This window comes from Triturus cristatus, chromosome 4_1, assembly GCF_964204655.1.
Source record: "Triturus cristatus chromosome 4_1, aTriCri1.1, whole genome shotgun sequence".
Classification (NCBI taxonomy): Eukaryota; Metazoa; Chordata; class Amphibia; order Caudata; family Salamandridae; genus Triturus; species Triturus cristatus.
In genome coordinates, this window is record NC_140585.1 from 1,220,385,091 (window position 1) to 1,220,405,563 (window position 20,473).

The following is a 20,473-nucleotide window of genomic DNA, read 5'->3' on the forward strand; positions in this document are numbered from 1 at the left end:
TTGCAGGTGACGCAAGTGATCCTCCCAGCTGTTACTGAAGACGGCTATGTCATCCAGATAAGCAGCAGAGAAACTCTCCATTCCGGTGAGGATCTGGTTTACCAGGCGCTGAAACGTGGCAGGTGCGTTCTTGAGCCCAAAGGGCATCACACAGAACTGGTAGTGGCCATTGGGCGTGGAGAAGGCTGACCTTTCCCTTGCTCCATCAGTCAAAGAGATCTGCCAGTACCCAGAAGTAAGGTCAAAGGTACTTAGATATTGGGCAGCTCCCAGCCGGTCAATCAATTCATCCGCCCTAGGGATCGGATGAGCATCAGTTTTGGTCACTGAATTCAGTCCCCGTTAGTCCACACAGAACCTCAGTTCCGGTTGGGCACCCGGTGGTGCAGCTTTTGGTACTAGTACCACCGGACTGGACCAGGGGCTGCTAGAAGGTTCGATCACTCCTAGCTCCAGCATCTTAGTGACTTCACTGTGAATGCTGGCCTTCACCTTGTCTGACATCCGGTAGATCTTGGACTTCACAGGTGGGCTGTCTCCTGTGTCCACGTCATGGACGCACAGGTGAGTCCTACCCGGGACAAGGGAGAACAACGAAGAGTACTGTCCCAGGACCTGGCGGCAGTCCTCCTGCTGTTCAGGAGTTAGAGATGGGGAGAGAATCACTCCCTCCACCGACCCATCCTTCTCTTGAGACGCAAACAAATCGGGGAGAGGCTCGCTTTCCGCGTCCTCTGCTCCGTCAGTCACCATCATCAAGATGACTTCGGGCCTCTCGTGGTGGGGTTTGAGGCGGTTGGCGTGCAGCACCCGTAGAGGCTGACGAGGGGTCTTCAGGTCCACCAAGTAGGTAGCCTTACCCTTCTTCTCCAACACCTCAAAGGGTCCTGACCAGCGATCCTGGAGGGCGCTAAGCTCTCCTGGTTCGATCACCCACACCTTCTGGCCAGGCTCCAACTCCACCGGGTGAGCATTGTGGTCATACCACGCCTTCATCACTGCTTGGCTGGCTTCCAAGTTGTCAGAAGCTTGCTTCCACAACTTAGCCATTTGGCTCCGGAAGGCCAGCATGTAGCTCACCACGTCCTGGGGAAGCTTTCTGGGAGTTCTTTCCCATCCGTCTCTCACCAGGTTGAGAGGTCCACGTACAGGGTGCCCATACAGAAGCTCGAAGGGGCTGAAGCCCACTCCCTTCTGTGGCACTTCCCTGTAAGAAAAGAGTAGACAGGGTAGGAGGACGTCCCATTTCCTCCGCAGGCTTTCAGGCAGACTTCTGATCATGCCTTTCAAGGTTTTGTTAAACCTCTCCACCAGACCATTGGTCTGGGGGTGGTAAGGAGTTGTGAACCGGTAGGTCACTCCACACTCCTTCCACATCGCCCGCATGTACGCTGACATGAAGTTGGTCCCCCTGTCGGACACAACTTCCTTGGGAAAACCCACTCGGGTAAAGATTCCCATCAGGGCCCTTGCCACAACAGGTGCTGTTATGGTCCTCAGAGGTATTGCCTCTGGGTACCGTGTGGCATGATCCACCAGAACCAGGATAAACCTGTGACCAGCTGACGTAGGCGGATCTAACGGACCCACAATGTCGATGCCCACCCTTTCAAAGGGGGTGCTAACGACAGGAAGTGGTTCCAGGGGAGCTTTCAGCTTCACCCCTGTTTTCCCACTGGCTTGGCAAGACACACATGTCCGGCAGTAGGTATCGGACGACACTTTCATTTGAGGCCAATAAAAGTGTGGGACAAGACGGGCGAAGGTCTTGTCTTGCCCCAGGTGTCCTGCCAATGGGATCTCGTGAGCCAACTCCAGAAGGAAGGCTCGATAACGTTGAGGGACTACCAAGGCTCGTGACGATCCGTGTAGGGGTGCCTTGGGTTCACTGTAGAGGAGGCCATCCTCCCAGTAAACACTGTAGTTCCCTTCAACGTTCCCTGCTGCCTGGGCTTGGGCCTGACGCCTTAGCCCCTCAAGGGTAGGGCACTCCCTCTGGCCCTGGCAGAATTCCTCCCTGGACGGGCCCAGTTTGGTAACGTCCCCCACCGCAGACTCCTGGTCCACCACCTCCGGTGGCCTATCCGTCCTACGGGGTGTGGACGCCGAGGCAGGCTCCTCCTGTCCTCGGTTCTTCCCTTGACTGGCAGCTGGCTGGGCCTTTGTTCCAGGCTCCAGCCGAAACGAACTCCCTCTCCGGGTAGTCGCGGACCCTGTGCTCACACAGGCCCAGTCAGGTGTACCCAGCATCTCAGTATGAGTCCGGTATTCCACCTCCTTCCAAGCATTGTGCTCCATGTCATTCCCCAGTAGACAATCGTCTGGCACGGCAGGGCTTACGGCAACTCGAGGTGAACCTGCAACCCCCCCCCCATTCAAAGGGAACCTCGGCCACTGGATAGTGGCCTGTTCTGCCGTCAGCCATCGCGGCTGGGTGGAGTACATCGGGAATTACCTGCTCTGGAGACACCAGTTGACTACGTACCATAGTCATACTGGCTCCTGTGTCTCTCAGAGCCTCCCCTCTTTGGCCGTTGATGGTGACCCACTGCCCATACTTTACGGTATTTGCGGGCACCTGGATCTTAGGAACCATCTCCCGTTCTCCCAGGGACACTAAAGTGACACCCGCCCACTCCCTTCCCTTAGTTAAGGGCATCTCCTCCCCGAGCACTGCACTAGCTACTCCGGGGGTCTTTCCTCCAATGGGAGGGGGTGGTCGTTTCAGGCACTTCGGATCTCCCTTATAGTGTCCAACGCCACCACACTCGTAGCAATGGACAACCCTTGGCTGCTGACTCTGGCCAGGATTAGGGTTTCTGGGTGGGTTAGCCCTAGGGGTGAATCCTGTTCCCTTCCCTTGGAAGTTATTTTGGGGGCCTTTGGAGAACTCCTTTTTCTTTTCCCCTCCCTCTTTCTTCTGAGGGGCGCCCTGTCCGGCCTTTTGAGTATCCCCTCCAGTCCCCCTTGTGAACACCCGGGTACTAGCCCAAATGTCCGCCTCCTCAGCAAGCTTCCGGGGACTGGTCAGCTTGCTATCCACCAGGTGTTGACGCAGTTCAGGGAAACATTTCTCGGGCAGGTGTTCCTTCAGTACTAGATCAAACAACCCCTCGTAGTTCCTTACTTCACTGCCCTGAATCCAACCCTCTAGTGCCTTCTTTGCATAGTCCAGGAAGTCCACCCAATTCTGTGTGCCCAGTTTGTGACTACCCCTGAACTTCTGTCTGTACTTTTCGGGTGTTAGTCCAAACTTTCTTATGAGCGCCAGTTTCATGGTGGGGTAGTGGGTCTGCTCATCCTCCTCGAGGGCCAATAATGCATCCCTACCAGCTGGAGGCATGTACTTGTACAATCCCCCTCCCCAGTACTTCTCTGGAACCCCATGGGCCCTTAACGAGACCTCATAGGCCGCTAGCCACTTGGCGATATCGTCACCCACCCCATAGCTAGCTACTATGTCCTTTGGCAGGTAGGGTTTGGGTTCCCTGGTGTACTCTCGTTCTTCGCTGCCACCGTTAGGTACAGGGTGTGCCCCGATTCTCAGGATCTGAAGATCTATCTCTTTCAGCCTTATCTCATGAGCCATCCTCTGTTCCTCCTTCTCTTTCTCCAGCCTTGCTAAGTCCCATGTGAGCTGTCTTTTCTCCCTCCGGCCTGTTAACTCCACATCAGACAAGCCACCGCTAGAGCCACTGCTGCCCTTCCTAGAAAGTGTCCTGGGCCCCGCTAACAGGTTCCCCACCTCAGGTTGGTACAAACCAGCTCCCTCACTGTCGGGCTCTCTATCCCTGTCCTCCTCCTCAGCCTTGCTTTCTCGGCGTGCCTCCCCCCAAGCCCTTAAGCTGGTTTGGAGTGCACCCTTCTTTGCTCCTGGGGGACAATACACCCCCTCCCGCTGACAAAACTCCCTGAGTTGGGCCACAGTGTACGTTTCTAAATTCTCCAGTACAAACTCCATCTTGCCCACTCAGGTCAGAGGACAGTTATTTGCAGTAACTATGCAGGGGGGTACCTTATATAATACCTCCTCCCACCACCAGAGTAAATTTGGAAAAACAAAAACTCACAATTAGGAAGGCCGCTTTGAGAAAACTCCCGGTGTAGGCCTATGGACTACCCACAGTTATTGTTGAGTATACGTAGGCACAGCTCTATCCCACCACTGAACACCAATTATGTTGGAAATACTCCACTCCCACACCGGAAAGGGTGGTGGTAACGGGGTCTTTCCAGACATACACAGTGGTAGCTTGGCTCAAGTGGTCAGGGGTCAGGCACCGTGTTAAGCATACGCAATACCCATACAATAACCATGCGTGCATCCGTTCCAAAAACGACACTACACCTTAAAAATTATGAAAATATCTCTGTGTTTATCTTCTTTTCTCTTAGTTGCTGATTAAATAAATAATAATACAATCACAGAACACAAGGCTTCTCCTTAAAAAGTGCAGGTCAAATAAATAGTAACACTTTACAGGTGCAATAAATAGGTTCAGGTCAAATAAATACTGTGAGGGAATAAATACTGTGCAGAAATAAGTTAGCTCAGGACAATAAATACATTACAGGAATAATTTAGATAAATACAATAAATACAGTACCCTCAATAAATAATACCAGCCAACAATAACATTTGTAAAATCAGATCACATTTAAAATACTATGGGCTGATTTGGCCCAGTCACAGCTTGTGGTTAGATGGATGGCTTGAGGGTGTCTACTCCCTGGCTTGGACAAGGCTGAGGCCTAAACTGAGGTAGATCAAGGGGTGGGGAATTCTAGAGACCTGGCTCCCTCACTCTACACAACCCCTCTGAATTAGTCTCAGCTCACCCCTGGCACAATCAAGCTGGTTCCAGCACCTCTCTAGCCCCTAGGGTAGTCTCTCAGGATTCCACAGGGCCTTAGGCGCCCTCTATTCCACTTACTGCCCTTTTTCTGAAGCTCCGACGCCGCTGGAGTCGTGTCGACGCCGTGAGGCGGTTCCGCTTCGATGTCGGCGGCCTCGGCGCAATGTCAGTTCTTGACGACGCCGGTAGGCGGTTCCGGTTCGATGTCGGCGGCCTCGGCTCGATCTCGTCCTCCGGTTCGATGACGTCGGGCAGTCTTGGCTCGATGTCGACTTCAGGTGGCTCCGGTCCGATGGCGACCTCAGGTTCGATGACGTCGGCCGGCCTTGACTCGATGTCGACTTCCGGCGGCTCCGGAGTGCGATCCCCACTCCCGACCTCCGGTGCTCCTCTCCTCAGGTTCCGGCGACTCCGGAGTGCGATCTCCACTCCCGACCTCCGGCACGCTTCACCTCAGTCTCCGGCGACTCCGGAGGGCGGACTTCACTCCCCCGTCGACGCCGCTCACTCGACCTCGGGTGACTTCCTCCTCGACTTCTGGTACTCTCTACGACCTCCGTCGGCGCCCTCTCTCGACCTCTGGCGGCTCCGGGTACGACGTCTGCTTTTCCAGTCAGCGCCGCTTCTCCACCTCGGGCTCCGGGTCTCTAGGCTTCTCGACGTCTGACTCCAGGAAAACCAATAATCAGGTCAGGACTTTGCTGTTCTTTGCTTCTAAGGCCTGTTCCTGCTGTCCAGGTCCTTAAGATGGTCTTTCTTGCTTCTTCCCACACAGGGCTCCAGGCTGGGCTCAGTCAGTAGGGACTAGTATCAAGGGTGGGTTTATGGACCCCACTCCAGGCACAAGTTTCCACCCCTGCTGCCTCACTCCTTCCTCCTTCAGGTTTCTGCTCCTCTCTCCTCACCAGTCAGGTGCCAACTGCCAGCTCCAACTGCCAACTCTCTGTCTTAGCTTCCCAACATTCTAAACCGCCTCCAACTGTCACAGGGCTCCAGAATGTTGCAGAAGGTTCTAGTAGGTTCCAGTGGGCTCTGATGATGTCACAGGTGGCCACCATTTTGTGCTCCAGGCCCTCCGACAGAAGGTCCAGGGGTAGATAAAATGGCTCCCTGAATCTGCATCAATACTAAAAAGTCTGGTGGTTCCCAAAAAGGAAAAATACTAACAGGGCTTGAGGCAAAAGTGGGACAAAATAAATAATGGAGAGGAGGGACCACCCAAAGGGCTGACAGGTCTAACACCAAGGAATAACAGATCTTAATGCAAAGGATGACCCATCGAGAGATGACCCCTTTTTGCACACCCGACCTTTCTTGGTGCCCACTGAGCCAAGAAAAAATTCATCGTCCAACTGGAATTGTTTTGTGCGATCCAGATAAAACGATAACGCACTTTTGCATAAAGACGGTGGAGTTTTTCCTCCTCCTTGGAAGGATGCGGGGGCGGGAAGAAGGTGGGCAAAGTGATGGTCTGTCCTATGTGGAAAGAGAAAACCACTTTGGGTAGAAAAGAAGGCCTAGTTCAAAGGACAACCTTGTCTGGATGGACAGCAAGGAAAGGAGGTTTCGAAGATAGAGCCTGAAGCTCACTCACCCTGCGAGCAGCGGTGATGGCAACCAGAAAAGCAGTTTTTAAAGTAAACAGTCTGAGAGGACAATTATGTAGTGTCTCGAAAGGAGCGCACATAAGGTAAGTTAAGCCAACATTCAAGTCCCACTGCGCCATTACGAAAGGAATAGGAGGAAAAAGGTGAGTAATGCCCTTAAGAAACCTATTTACAATAGGGGACTTGAAAAGAGAAGGCTGATCAGGAAGGTGAAGAAATGCCAAAATGGCTGATAGATAGCCTTTAAAGGTACCTAGAGCAGAGCCCTGCTGTGCCAAAGAAAGTAAGAAGAGGAGAACCTCGTAAAGAAGGGCAGAAAGGGGATCCACAGCCTTTGCTGCGCACCATGCCACAAATGTGTTCCATCTACAGGCATATACTGTTTTAGTTGAAGGACGCCTGGCTGCCCAGATGACATTACAGACTTCGGGAGGAAGGTCGAAAGCTGTCAACTGCCGCAGCTCAATCTCCACGCAAGGAGGTGGAGGCTGTACAGGTTCGGGTGGAAGACCGTCCCCTTCGCCTGCGACAGAAGATCCTCCCCAAGAGGCAGTCTGATCGGAGGATCGATTGCCATGTTCAAGAGCTCGGGATACCGACTGCCAGGAGCGAGCCGGCCTTCAACAGCCAGTCGTCGAGCTTGGGGAAGACTGGAACCCCTGATCTGCGCAGATGAGCTGCGACCACCGCCATCACTTTAGTTAACACCAGAGGGGCGCTGGTACAGCCAAGTGGGAGCACGGTAAACTCAAAGTTCTCATGGCCTACCGTGAAGCGTTGGTAACACCAATGGGTCGACAAGACAAGGATGTGAAAATAAGCGTCCTGCAAGTCCAACGCTACCATCCAGTCTCCAGGATCGAGGGCAGACAGGACCTGACCAGTGTCAACATTTTGAACTTCTCCTTCCGGAGGAAGCGGTTGACGTTCCTGAGATCCAAGATAGGACGCAGGCCCTTGTCCTTCTTGGGCACCAGAAAGTAGTGGGAATAACAACCACTGCCTACTTCTGGGGCAGGAACTCGCTCAATGGCTCCCTTGGCCAAGAGAGCCGTTCCTTCCTGTTGGAGAAGGGCCAAGTGATCCTCTGACATGCGATCGAATTGAGGTGGCATGGATGGAAGGGTAGTCTTGAAGAGGAGGGAGTAGCCTCTTCGGACTAGCTGCAAAACCCACCTGTCCGACGTGATGTTGAGCCAGTGAGGGATGTAATGACGGATCCTGCCACCCACGGGCGAAAGGGTGGCCCTGAAAGGGTGGACTAGGAGGGCCTGGAGGCTGCAGCAGAGGGGGCACTGGTGGATTGGCCTGCCCGCTGGCCCCCAGACCCACGGCGGTAAGTCCCACGTCCCTGGCCGCGCAGAGGCTGGACAGCTTGCGCAGGCCTGTGGCTCTGGGCAGAACGTGGTGGGGCACCCCTTCCGTAGCCACGAAAGGGGCGAAAAGCAGACTGCGCTGGGCGAGAGGTAGAGGCGAGGCCCAAGGATCTGGCCGTAGCCCTGGAGTCCTTAAAGCGCTCAAGCACATTGTCTACCTTGTCACCAAACAAGTGACAGCCATCAAAGGGCATGTCCAAAAGTGTAGCTTGGACATCACCTGAAAAGCCAGTGGACCTCAACTAGGCATAGCGTCTCAGGGCTACTGATGTTGAAATTGTCCTGCCCAGTGAGTCGGCAGTGTCCAGCCCATATCTTATGACGAACTTCGCCTCTCCATTCGGCAACTGCATGGGTGAGCACGGTCCGGGCCTCCTCCAGGCACTGTGGCAGCACCTACCCGACTGTGTCCCACACCAAGTGGGAGTAACGGCCCAAGAGACATGCGGTGTTCACCGACCACAGTCCTAAGCTGGAGGAAGAAAACATCTTCTTCCCAAGGTGGTCTAGCTTCTTGGATTACCTATCAGGTGGTGCGGTAGGGAATGGGCACTTGAAAGTCGAGGCTAGGACCACCAAGCTCTCAGGGGTGGGGTGTTGGGAGAGAAAAATGGGGTCGCCCGGGGCCAGGCAGTGGTGTCGAGCAATCATCCTATCCACAGGAGCACCTATGTTGGGCTTGGACCTAGTACCCAAAAGGATGTCCGTGAGGGCCTCATTGAACGGCAGCAGGGGCTCCGAGGAGGCCACTGCCAGTTGAAACACCGCGTTCAGGTTAGTCCTGACCGTCACCGTAGGAAGCTCAAGGTTCAAGGCCTCAGTCGCCCTACGCAACACCACTGCATATGATGCACCCTCCTCCGTAGCCACGGTAGGGGAAGATAGCATGCCAAGGTTTGGGGAGGTGTCCAGACCACTGGCCTCACCCAATTCCTCTCTCCAGTCAGGTTCTTGAAACTGGTCTGCTAGAGGGTCCACAGACCCCTCCCAGTCCTCCTCACCCTTCTCTGGTAGCCACTCAGGGTAATAGGGAACAACAGGGGAGAACAGTGGTACAAAAGTACAGGTAGGCGCTAGTCCCGACATCGGTCGACAGCGGTCCAGCTCCGTGTCCACATCGAGGGGGGAGGCTGGGGTCGACGTTGGCTGGAGACACAAACGGCGTCGGAGGAGGTGTCACCACTGGATTAGGCGCCAGAAGAAGTCTCACGAGGATGACCGACACCGATCCGGATCCAGGCCTTGATCCCTGGGAGCCCAGCGGCACCAGAGCCGGATCCACTAGCATCGAAGGCCTAGAGCCCCCAGCCGAGACCGCGGGCCCGAAGGCTCGCCGGCAGAGTCGGGCTGGCCAAAGATCAAGTGGAGGGCTTCGTAAAAACTACGAAGCAGGGCAGGGGTTGCCCTGGAAAAGGAGGAAAGCTCGGGGGCGACCCAGCAGGCTCCGCGACCACCTTCCTCAAACCGCATTGCGTCGGCCGACGGCCAGGGAGAACACGAAGAGCGACAATGCTTCTTCGCCTTCTTTTTGTGCTTCGACTTACCCGAAGACTTCAACGATGAGTGGTGTTGATGGCTCCGCAACCGGTCCCGCGACCTCCCTCTTGACTGGGACCTCGAGCGACCCGGAGCGGACTGCTGGGTCTCGAGAAACTTTCGAGACCGCTCCGGCAAAGACTTCGGATTCATGGCCCGGCAGTCGGAGCACGACTCCAAACACCAAAGGCACACGAGGTGCGGGTCCATTACCGATATCAATTTGTGACAGGAGTCGCAAGCCTTGAAGCCAGTTCAAGGACGGGACATCCCTGCGTGCACCAGGAGTCGAACTACTCGAAAAGAGGTCGACAAAAAGTCACAAAAAGAGAGTCAAAAAGTGACTCGAGGTACCGTTCTCTCTGGATCTGTGCTGGCTGGAGCGGACAGCAAAAGAACTGACGTCAGCGCGCAAGGGTGGCGTCTAAGTAGACCGCGCACTTTAACTGTTCTTTCTGAAGAGGGAGCAGTATTTCTTTTTGGAGCCAGCTCTGATTGAAAAAAAGTAGCGTTTCTTATAACGCTTGCTCGGTCGGAGAATCATCTCAAAATTGGGTTTTGACTCCACCCCCGAGTGGAGTGGTGTGCACACCCGGGAATGAGCTCTTAGGAGACTAGTGTCTCCATTTATTTTTGATTCAAGAGAAAACTCAACTGAAGGCGCTTGGATTCCGAAGTTCGTTGTCTTTGTCACAAAAAGACAGTAAGAACTTTCTACAGAGAGACTTGTTTCAGTAATGCTTAAGAGGTGTTACAACCAATGTTGTTGATATTGTAAAATCATCTCCTGCAGTCTACAGAACTCAACTAACGCTCCTCCTAGGAGCTGACATTTCCTCTACCAACCTTTGTTATATTTTCTTTTAGTGTTGAACTGTGAATTTTGTATTTTAACTTCAAAAAGATTTCATCTTACTTCACAAAAGAGAGAAGCAAGCCTCCCTAACAATTCAGCTAGTGGAGTGAAAGAAAAGGCACAAATGTGAATGAATGATTGCAGTCAGAGTAGGTAGGGCATATTAATTTGATTGTTCATTATTCTCCTTGCTGCCTTCCTGATTAAGAAAGACGTACAATTAGGGCTCCCGGTTTTATGGTATTTATTTTCTTGACATTTCCTTCTGTATTTATCCATATTTATTATGGGGTTTGTGAAAAAAATAAAGCTGAACCTGGTACATTTCCACATTTATTTAACCAATAAATATGCAGTCATGCGTCAACGCCTGCCAGGTTTCAGTGATAAGAACATACGCAGAAAATAAATCAATGCACTTATATGAAAATATGCACATTTCAGTATCAGCCTTGTGCATATCTATTGCTGTTTAAGCATTTTTCCTAGAATTCCTTTCTTTTTTAACCCTGTTACCTATCAATCCACACAGTTATTGGCCTGGCAGTCAGGGTAAATCATATTTAGAATCACTTAGAAAGCACTGAATTTCCATTTTTATCCACGTTTAAAAATAAATACAGAGAAGAAAATAAATGGTTTTCTGTCTGAATTTATCTGTAAAAATCAGTAAAAACAGAAACTAGGGAGAATAAATACAGACTAGAAAACCAACTAATATCCCAAACGAAAGCTCAGACAGGATTCCTAAACCTGAAGCGGTCTCTATCTCATCCGAGTCCACTTTTCCTCTTATGGGTGTCAGTGCAGTTTATGAGTTCAAGTCTGCGCAGGCACCTAAGGGGATTGAAGAAACAGCATCTGCTCCCTTTGGAGTTCTAGCACTTTAAGTTAAGTTTGTGACAAGGACCATCTATTAACACTAGAGAATGAGTGCAGGAAGTTTGTGGAGGCTTTTTTGAGACATATAAGCACGCTTTTCTTGGGCAGTTACTATTTTAATGTCTCATATGGTCAATTCACCAGAATTGCTATACTTTTTTATTTGAACTCTTATTACTAAGTAGGTGTCCAGCACCTGGCAGTACCTTAATCAAACATAATTACATACTTTTACATTTTTGTCATCTCAGCATTGCTATTATTGGTGTACAAACAATATTTGAAAGTGAAAATGCTTAAGGATTCCGTGGCTTTTGCAGTCCCCTCAGCCTTACAAGTTTTTTTTTCCACCACAATTTTTGTCTCATAGTATTTTCACTCATCATGATTTCACACTACTGAATAAAGCCGATGGTGAGTAAACGGGTTTGAAATCTTATTGTTTTTAGAGTCTAGTGCGGACACAAAATCTGTAGCTCTTGACCAGAGGTGTGTGGGTAGGTGGTTGGGTGGGGGATAGCGGCAGATGCTGACTGGAGTAAGATCTTTGGAGACCTCAACAGGCATGCATTACAGGACCACACATGATGTGCATGAGAGGACTTGGGCAATAATTCATACTTACTGTCTGAAGAAGAGTAGCATGCTATGCTTTGAGACACGTTATATCCTAGTTCTGTAATTGTTAAAGGCCTTGGCTGAGACTAGTCTCATAGGATGCACACACACATGGATGCAGGAAGATTCCTACCCTTACAGCTCACGAACAGCAGCATGTTATTTTCTTCTTTTGGAACGCAGTATTTTTGTCCATTAGAGCAGTGCATTTTCTGACAATATATTAAATAGAAGTTTGGTTTTGAGTGAAACATTCTTTCTCTCAGGTTTATAATATCCAGGCTATAGGCATATCTAAAGGTAATGGGTCACGTGCCTGAGCAGAGAAAATGAACCATCTTCCTATGTATTTAGTGGTGAGGTCAAGCAAATAAATATATCCCTACCAATAAATGTAGTAAGCATTCTATAGCATTTAGTCCATTATTTTCCTAACTCAACGTCAGCGCACCGGTGTGAGAAGTTGGCCTGGCATTTGCTGGTCACTAGTTATAGTGGCTACCTTGCACCAGTCCAATTCGACTCTTATGGTAGATAGGTTTAAGACAACCTTTTAAAGAAAGCTATCCTAGTGGTAGCTGTGGAGAGCAGCCTTCAGGCCAAGTCTCTGAGGAATGTAAAGCAGCTTGTTTTACCTTATAATCTCTTGAATTACCAAATGAAAGGACACCACACAGGTATATATATCAAATATATATGTATTTATTTCTAGACACACTCTACTAATCTCTTTATGAGATTAGAAGTCAGGAACACATTCAAATATCAACGTTTCACAATAAGTTAAGCACAAATATGGCTGGGGCCCTAGGGGCGTACCAGACCATATACTAAAAAAGAGGTTTAGGAAAGTCGACTTACAGAGGGACAAGGCCTAGGGCCTGTAGAATCGCTGGGGCTTCACGAATCCACCCAAGGCAGGAAAGTAAAAGACCCAGGGGAGACGCGTGCAGTGTGAGAACACAGCCACGGGTTCCCTATTGATTTCAATGGAGCAAGTCGCGGTTGGATTTTTAAAGTTTTAGGGTACATCGAGGAAGTCTACAAGCAAGCCACTTACAAGGTAAGTAATTCGAGGGCCAACACACACCAGGGCACCGGGGTGCACGAGTTCCCTCACCCAGGGAAACCGGGTGCATAGGTGTCTTTTGGTGTCTGGTCGCGTCGCTGTTTTCTATGGAAGCCAAAGAAGATTTGCTGCTTGCAAAGACTGAACAAGTGTCCGGTGGAATCCAAGGCTGGATTCAAGATGAAGATGACCTGACAGCAGAAGGGACAGTGTTCACAGTCACTTGCCAGTGATCCGGGCCAGGAAGATGGATGCCCACGGAAGTCGGGTGATTTTTTGGGCCCGTATCAGATCGACCCCAGAGCTGTCCTTTTATGCAGCAGCCTTTAGCGATATCATCCAAGAGGACATAGGCCAGAGGGTCAAATGGATCTCCAATTTGAGGTGTCTATTATCTGACATAGGTCTAGGGGAGGCATGGGTTAGCCAGACCCGCCTCCCAAACAGGTTATAAAAAAAGCTTATTGGAATTGGGTGGAGGGGGTTCAAGAGACCAATGCGGACAGGGGAACCCTCACTGAGCGGTTCATGGAACACAAGCCTGTTCGGAAGTTGGAAGCATATCTTTATTTGATCCAAACTCCTAGAGATAGGTCCCTATATATGAAACTGAGAATCAGAACTCTTCCTATTAATGATTTAATAGCGAGCTGGAGGGGGATCGATCGATTGGCTTTAGTAACAGCAGCAGCGCCATGCCCAGGATGTGGAGCTCGTACCGAGTCCATTGCCCACTTTATGTTTGCTTGCCCAATTTACAGACACATCAGAAGCAAGTGGTGAAGACCTGTTTGTATATTGCTGGGCTCAAGAAATTATCTGTCTGTTTTACGTGTTCTCAGGACAGATATTACCTCCCTCACTGTGATCTGCGGGGTGGCGAAATACCTGGGATGCGCATGGGTGCTACGTTCAAAGTTTTTGACACTAAAAAATATGGATTAGGCCTATACTAACTGTTTTGCACTATACTGATGTATATTACTTTTATGATACTTAAATTTTAGGGGTTTTTCCCCATTTCTTTTATTTTTCGTTTTTTATATAAAATGGATTTTATCTTTTAATTTTAATTTGTAAATGAATTGTTATTGCTAGTTCTATATCAAATTACTTCCATGAATTGTATAAGGATTGATTCTGCTTTATGATATATTTTGTATCGAATAAAGCTTCTATCTATCTATCAAATAAAGTCAGTGGTGCAGACCAGCAAGGTCTGAGGGACTCACCCAGCGAGAGTGAGGGCAGGCCTGGAGCAACCAGGGAAGCCCTTTGGTTCGATAATAAAGTCCTCAGGGGACCCACAAGCCAACGGGCAAGGGATTGCGAAGACGCCTCGTGAGGAAAAGCTATACAGGAGCCCACGGTCACTCGGGACGGGGTAGGCCTCTGATTTTCGGTGCACAAACTGCTGGAGGCTTGGGCCACAAATGGTCCAATGCACAAGTTCGTAGAACGTCGTGAAGGGGTTGCGCTCGACAATAGTGCAAGGTACCCGGGTATTGCTGTTCCTCGTCACTCGTGGGGTCCACTCGCTTTAGCTCTGCTGGAGACTCACAATGGCCGTTGAGAAGTCAGGAAATCCACTTCTGGGGCTGCAGGGACTTCGGACTCCAGCAGGAGGGGGAAAGTTTGCGACCGTTGATTCAAGTTTTTGGTGCCTGCCAAGCAGGGGAGTCACTCCTAGACTCCAAGTGAGATTCTTCCGTCTTCCAAAGGTAGTGGAACGTCGAAGGACCAGGATTCTTCTTGTAAAGCGTCGTCCAGGGATATCTAGTTTGCAATGGCAAGGGTTCCCTATCTTATACTAAAAGAAAGGGAGGGACTAGCTCTATGACCACTCCTCTGGGAGGGTCAGGGGAGTGAGTGGTTACACCCACTTCCCTTTGTCCAGTTTCGCGCCAGTGCAGGGACAGGTAGCCCCTGAACCGGTTTGAGCTGGCATATGCACAGAGGAGCCTACTGCTCCCCCAGTGCAGGACTTCAAAGCACTTTAACCTCTTCCATGCTCATGACGTCTCCCGGCCGTCATGAGTCACGATGGGCGTGTGCGGACGACGGCTGGGAGACGTCATGACCACGCCCACGAATGGAATGTCCAGCACTGCGGCAGCGCTGTGGCAGAATTTGCGCCGCAGCGAAGAGGCTAGGAGTGCAACCACCCAGCCCCAATACACTAAATCCTGTCTGGAAGGTGGGGACACCTCCCTGTGACAGGATGCCTATTGTTGGGCCTCCTCCACTGCGAGGTTCAGTCAGCAGCAGGAGGGCAGCCCAGTGTCTGTGCTGGTGGCATCCATTTTGTGATTCCAGGGCTCTTTCAGATTTCTACCGTGTTTCCACAGTGGGTACATGTCGTCCCCTCTAGAAGGGTGGGATCATACTCCCACACCAGTTACTGGTGTGGGGGGTATGATTCCAAGTTGTTTGACACCAAACACGAAATGTTTTGATGCAGTCATTCCAAAGTTAGCATTTACCGGGAGGTTATAATGCACTTAAGAGTATATGGTTTAACCGCATCCACAAACAGCCACAGGGAATAGACCCTGCCAGCTGCAGAGGGGTCCTGCTCATGCAGAGGCACCCCCTGACATTGTAAACCAAGCACCCTGCCCTCAGGATTGATAGGGCCTGCCTTAGGGGTGACTGATAGGTTTATATGTGTGTGTATGGTGAGATATAGGAACCTATACCTCAGTGAGGAGGGCTAACACTACCTCACCCAGGCTGCAGTAGCAGGCCTGTGGTGTCAGATTTAGTCTGCTTCCCAGGGGTGGCATAATACATGCTTCAGCCCCTGGTAGGCCTGTGAAGTACCTATGCCCTTGGTACCTAAGGCACCATATACTAGGGGCTCATAAGGTACCACAGTATCCAATCACTAGTGCATCTAATATGCACTCCAAGTTATTTAGAGAGAACAGAGAGACTGGAGCCCCGATTAGCAGGGAGCCAGCCAGACTATAGCCAGAAACCAGTGTTAACATCAGAAAAAAAGTGGGGGCAACATAAGTGCAGATCCTACTCTCCTACAGTTGGCCAACCAGACTAGCGGCACCATCAGCAGGAGCCATATATTTCTTCTCCAGCCTCGGAAGAACAGGGATGACGGTAGCTGAAGACTGCATCACCTTAATCCCCTCACTCCATACATGTTCCACAATCGGGATAGAACGGACAGACTTTTTAAAGGGTTCTTTAAAATCATAAAGAAAGCATTCCGATTGTTCAGAAGGTATGGGAAGGTCAAACCGTTTGGAAGCCCTCTCCATGAGGTTATGGAAACCTCCAATGTCCGCTGGAGGAGAATCCACAAGATCCGGCGACGGTGAAGCGGGATCTGGAATGACGTAGTCGTCCCCTTCCCTATCTGGGGCTTGTCAACGTCGATGTAGTCATCATCGTCGTCGACATTGAAACTGGCATCATCGACGTGCCCGTCGACGGAGCAGGAACCAACGTCAGGTGCATCTTCGATGTCGTCGTCGTACCTGAAGCTGTCATTGTCGACGGACGGATTTTCTTCTCAGTTTTCCCCTCTGGAGGTACTGAAGCTGTTTTTTTTAACAGTTTTTGTTTCCCAGATGGTGGAGGGGAAACAGAAGGCCCCTGGCTCGTCTTTTGAGTAGAAAGTACCTCAGAAACCAGTCCTTCCCGCTCCTTTGCAACTCGGTGAGGAGATTTTAAGGAACTGCGCCTGTCAGACCTATCAGAGGTCTTTTGCAAGGCCTTAGCAGGGTGGTCAGCTGAAGTTGAAGGAGAAGACCTACCACTTTTTTGGGATCTCCTCGAAGACGTTGCAGAGGCGGTCTCATCGCTGTCACTGGATACAGTCTCTTTTCGTGACTTTAGCTTTTGTAGCCAGGTTAGCAAACGTCCCTAGCGGTCTCTAAGGGTCTTTGATGAAAAGGACCGGCAGATCTTACAGTCCGTGGCCTTGTGGTCAGGGTACAAGCAATACATGCAATCTTTATGCTTGTCTTCCACATAAAGCCTTTTCTTTGAACAAGTGGCACAAGCTTTAAATAAAGCTTATTTCTCCTTGTCTGACATCCTGAAGAGAAATAGCAGTGAAAGATGAAAAATCCAGATGTTGAAGAGAAATCTGAGCAGAGCTCAGTGGAGACTCCCTTAGCACAACGTGCGGTAGAAAATCTGAGGCTCTGAGACTCTCTCAGTGAGGTTCTATGGGGTGAGGCTAATCTGATTGGTTGTTGCTTTAGTTTGGTCTCTTTTACAAAAAGAGGTGGATATGCTACAAAATGAGATGAGGCCTAGGCCTTTCTTTCTCTTTTGTATATACTGCTATGTTATTTTTCTATTTACAGAGACTCCCATTCCGACGACGGGGAATGATACAAGCTATGGGAATCTATGAAAGTTCCAATACTGGAGTAAATAAGTGTTCTGCAAGTCCAACACTACTATCCAGTCTTCTGGATCCAGGACAGATAGAACCAGGGTCAGTGAGAGCATCCTGAATTTATACTTACTCAGGAAGAAATTAAGAGGCCAGGGAATCTAAAAATGGATGAAGGCGTCTGTCCTTTTTCGACACTGGAAAATAGCAGGATTAACATCTGGTTCCTATTTATGAGGTCATGATTTTCTTGATGGCTCCTTTCGCCAAAAGGGGCAAAACTTCCAGCAGTAATGACAAGTGGTCATCCGAAAGCCGCTCTGAAAGGTGAAACATGCTGTGGATCAGAAAGGAATGGCAGGGTGTGTAACCCTGTTGAACTATTTGCAGGACCCACCTGTCATGTTATGGCCTGCCACCTTTGGAGAAAATGAATGATTCTGCCTCCCACATGGGGGTCGTGGGCCTCTAACTGCAAACTGAAGTGGAATGGAGGCTGCTGCCATAGAAACAGGCGACTGGGAGTTTGCTTTCCCTGCAGCCCTGGACATAGTCTGCAGGATCCTCAACCCTGACCTCGAAAGGACTGGGGTGCCTGCTGCTGGGGTTGTAGGCCTTGGTGTTGTGTGGAAGCAATGCCACAAAAAGGACAGAATTGTTCAGGATACTGCCAAACATTCACAACATCATTTCCCTGAATGCCTCAATCTGTTGTGGTATGACAGACAGCTCTGGAATTTCAGGTGCATCACGATCAGCTGCCGAAATGGCCTTTCAGCGTCGGACCAGGAGCAGGAATGAGGGGCACCTTGATGTCCACACGACTTCCCAAAGGGAGAGTGGCATTGCTGGGATAAGGCAGGCTTGGACTTCTTATATTCTTTTGGCACTTCAACTTACCCGAAGACTTGGACCACGATGAAGACCTGTTACGGGAATGACCCCGAGAGCAGGAACGGGTCAATGATCTTGACTGAGTGGGAGTGGGCGTATGTGACTTCCTACAGTGTTCTGTGACTCACAGTTCGGCTTTACAATCCCAGATTGCCTTTGGATGCATAAAGGCACACTTCCCACATGACCTGGAGTTGCGCCCCGAACTCATACACCAGAAACACACCTCGTGGGGATCTGTCACAAACATCTATTTGCAACAGTCCCTACAAGGTTTACACCCTGCAATTTTAGGAAAGAACATGTTCCCTTACACACTAGAAAAGAATGTTGAGGAAAAAAGTGACGAGAAAAAGTTAGAGGCTAAGTTAGATCCAAGTATGAAGGAGCAGAAAGAAAAGTACTGATGTCAGTAAGCTTGGGTGGCAATTATATGCTGCTCCAACCATCAGCAGAGTCGGCACGGAGCCGCACGGCACCACCTACCTCCACGCAGCAACTATGCTGAAAAATCTTCCGGACCCAGTTTGGCACCTGGGGATATCCTGAAGGTGAGGAAACTACAGTTGGAAGTACCCATCAGAAATTCTTTTTCAGAATTGTTTTTAGTAAATACATTTTGTGGCTGCATCTTTTTGCCAATGTCTTTGACCACACTGAACTGTAGCGAATTCTTCGCTGGCAAAGTAAGTATACTGATAAATGGATTATATCATTTTTCAAAATGTTTTATTTATTCCATTCAGGGGACAGTAAAGTATTTTTATTTTTAATTAAAACCATAAACATTTACAACACAATACGAAAATACAATTTGAAATGATTAAAAAATATGATAAAAATAGACATCATAAAAATAGCAGCTACTTAATGGTCGTATTATGAATGCAACTCCAGAGTCTAATGTTATTGTTACTGGTTTTCCATACCAAAATGCAGAGATATTGGTGCAGACCGTGCTATAAAGTGCAAAAAAAGAAAATAGTCATGGAGACCCGACGCCGCTAGCCGTGAGGCTGCCTTATATTGTCAGAGCTTAGTAATCTTGTTAGGTAGGTATATCACAACAACTTCTATTGACGCTTCCATAGTAAAGTATAACGGTGTTGGTGCCCAGCCACGCTATAAAGTGTAGAGGAAAAGTTATAATACTCTTGTGCAGGTAAAACTGCCACGACCATGTATTCACGCTCCCTTTTACCAGAGCTAAGATGCAGATATATTAATACAGACCGCACCCAAGGAAGCATATATTGAAGAGTGTAACCAACCTATATCGACATCTCAAATTATTTGTTATGCGGATTGCTGAAAAACCGTTTACCCTTCCACTGTCAGCATCCTGTTCACTTTTATAATGAATTTTATAAAAGATACAATCACTAGGGGGGTTTCACCCTTCAGGTAGAATAGTAATGCATGGTGGCACGATCTAATACCATGATCGCAAAAAAAACTCTGCAGCAGAACCTTGCGTTCAGTTAGTAGCGTAGGACATATTGCTAAGATTTGAGTCAGGCTTTCATCCTGTTGGTCACTAAGTCTGCACTTAGAGGCAGAAGGTTATCAGAAGCCCTTTAGGAAGGCATTCAAGCATTTGACACCACCCAAAGCGTATATGAAGCAACTTGACTTTATACAAGTTTTTAAGTAGAACTGTTAAATACGTCTGCGAACTGGGCTATTTATAGGAATTATTAGACATCCATGCATGGCTTTTTCGCTAGCATTTTGTTTGACCCTATTCCATGAAATCCTCTGTTTTTTTCACGCTGATATGAAAGAAGTATGAGGTAGGGACTGATCTGATAGCTGTTTATGCATTAAAGACTTTCAGGGCCAAATTAAAGGCCTGCCTCAAGCGGTTTGTATTTATTTGTAATTTTTTCCGTATCAGGAAACGCAATGTTAGCCTGATCTGAGAGTCTTAGTAGAGACATGTATTTGAGTATGGAGCCATTTTGTACTAGTTCTTAATGGATTAGGCCAAATTCTGACCAGATCGGGACGCAGATCCTTTTTGAGGGAGATGGAAAAAGGAGACCAAAATATTGCTATGTGCAGAGTTGAGAAAGGGCCCTAAACTTTACCTGGAAAGCTTATTTTCCAAAGCTAATAGCTGGAATGAACTTGGCCTTTATAACTGTGAGAAGAGGAGACAAAGTTGGGCTTTGCAACTTATGTTGTAAGGACTGAAACGCTGTAATCAGAGAAGCGATCCTTGGCTTTACTGAATTTACTGAATTTAGATGTAGACGATAAGAAAAACAGTCATGCTGCCAGACCCTGAGGTATTTGTACCTTGACCTTCTAGAGACGGGGAGTCCAACCAAAGACCAGCTTCCTTTCTTTTTAATCTTCCTTCCAAACACTATAACCTGACTTTTTCCAAAGTTGGCAGACGTTTAATTTT